Source organism: Myotis brandtii, unplaced genomic scaffold (assembly GCF_000412655.1).
Source record: "Myotis brandtii unplaced genomic scaffold, ASM41265v1 scaffold579, whole genome shotgun sequence".
Taxonomy (NCBI): Eukaryota; Metazoa; Chordata; class Mammalia; order Chiroptera; family Vespertilionidae; genus Myotis; species Myotis brandtii.
In genome coordinates this window covers 386,840-388,985 of record NW_005370171.1, presented here as the reverse complement: position 1 = coordinate 388,985, position 2,146 = coordinate 386,840, and the positions used below count along the sequence as shown (strand labels likewise).

Sequence of the window (2,146 nt, the reverse complement as noted above, 5' to 3'; positions counted from 1 at the left end):
CATGGCCAAGGGCGCCGTGGCATCCCGGCCAGCGTCGCTCCCGCGCCATGCCAGGCGCACCGCCAGACACGAGTCACACGCTTTCCTTTCTCTCTTCTCCTCCGGGGCCCAACATTCATTTTAAAGCCTCTCGGGAGGACTGAAAGGGCAATGCATTTGTATTTCCATTCCTGTGACTATAAGCAATCATCCTTCAAATCAGCGCCTTTCAAAGAACGTCAGTAAAGTTTTACAGGAAGAAGTGCAGAGAAGACACAGTTTCCATAAAAGCCTGCTTCAGGCTCACCGTTGGTTTTATAACGAAGGATGTTTTGAAACCCACAAGCAAGTGGGATGAATAGCCCAGAACCACTTAGTGAGCTTACAGCTCCGAGGCCACACCGTTCACGCTGCGCGAGTGCTCTAGCGGGCCTCTGGCCGCGCTCGCAAACAAATCGAGAACAGGGTTTAAGGTCTGAGGCGGGCACCTTCCACACGTGGGCAGCTATTCACTACAAGGAAGAAGAGGGCTGAAGCCCAGTGAATGCTGCCTATTTTCCGAAAGAGAGAAGAGGTGGGGCTGCACCCCTTGTGGAAAAGATGTTCTGGTCATGGGCATCTCGTTTAAGAATAGCGCCTCCTGCCCAGCCAGCGTGGCTCAGGGGTTGAGCGTCGACCTATGAACCAGGAGGTCAGAGTTTGATTCCCGGTCAGGGCAGACGCCCGGGTGGCAGGCTCCATCCCCAATGTGGGGCATGCAGGAGGCAGCCAATCAATGATTCTCTCTCATCATTGATGTTTCTCTCTCTCTCTCCCTCGCCCTTCCTCTCTGAAATCAATAAAAATGTATTCTTAAAAAGAAGGCCGCCTCTTACACAGCAGTCAGAGTACTTAACGCAGGTAGGAGGCGCCGAATGTGGGATTGTATGTGCTCAGTTCCTAAGTACACCTGGAAATCACTTACATTCACCTAATTGCTCATCTTTTTACTCAAGTGTGTCCAACTAGTCAACCCCAAAAAGGATCTGATAGGCATAATTTTTAAGCAAAAAAAACCCACACATTTGGACCATACAGCTAATTCAATATTAAGCAAATATTAATCAAAGTATGTTTTCCCTCTGATAACCATCTTGAGATCCTATGGCGGGATTAATAAAATCTTTTATGAGGAAAATATTGCTGAGTTTTAATATTCAAAATTTCATTCTTTTCTGAGGAATGGTTTACCTCAAATAAAAAATTAATTAGTGCATCGACTAGTAAATCAGAATAATACTGAAGAGAGCACAAGGAGTTGGTGCCATGTATTTAAATTACAAATAAAACGAGAAGGATGAGGGGTTTTATTATGTACCCTGATTCTAAGAAGGAGGAGTTTTGAGACTGCATTAAAATAAAGTCAACGAAAGTTTTTGGAAAAGAAATAACATGGTCATTAGAGCATGTTTTGAAAAACTATAAGAACAGCTTCGTCCCTGCAGCGTAACCATATTTATATCATTGGTATTCGTGCCATTTTCCCTTTTTGGAGGAATCTTAACTAGCTGATACCTTCTGATGCATTTCTGTAGCGCTCCCACGCACCAGTGCACAAACTCAGCACTGCTTTCAAACAACGGAGAGAAAGAGACAACGCGGAGTGTCGGACATATGCTGTTCTGTACCGGAGCTTTAGTTGAATGCCTCACCAGGGGAAAAAATATACAAAAAAGTTGCAAAGTCCTCCCACCTCTTACAGGAATTTCCTACACATTATGTTCGCCCAACAGATGGGAACACTCCTCGCGGGCCTCTGTTTATCAGCACACACTTTCAAGCCGAGAAAGTTTCCTGGCGCTTTACAAGCAACTACGATGACATCTTAGCACCAGATGCCACGAAAACACAGAAAATGCTGCTCCGGTTTCAAGTAAACTCGGCAGGGAATGTCACACCACAGTGAAATTCTACTAGGCTGCCCAGCCGGGGTGGGTCAGAGGTTGAGCCTCGACCTATGAACCAGGAGGTCACAGTTCCATTCCCAGTCAAGGCACATGCCCGGGTTGCGGTCTCAATCCCCAGTAGGGGGCGTGCAGGAGGCGGCCGATCAATGATTCTCTCATCGTTGATGTTTCTATCTCTCGCTCTCCCTCTCCCTTCCTCTCTGACATCAATATATATATAT

General features: G+C 46.4%; 1 protein-coding gene across 1 annotated transcript in view; it reads right to left on the bottom strand.

Moving 5' to 3' along the window:
• Positions 1–2,146, bottom strand: part of SDK1 (sidekick cell adhesion molecule 1) — a 339,428-nt gene that overhangs the window by 329,452 nt on the left and 7,830 nt on the right. The gene's annotated exons all lie outside the window — the stretch shown is intronic.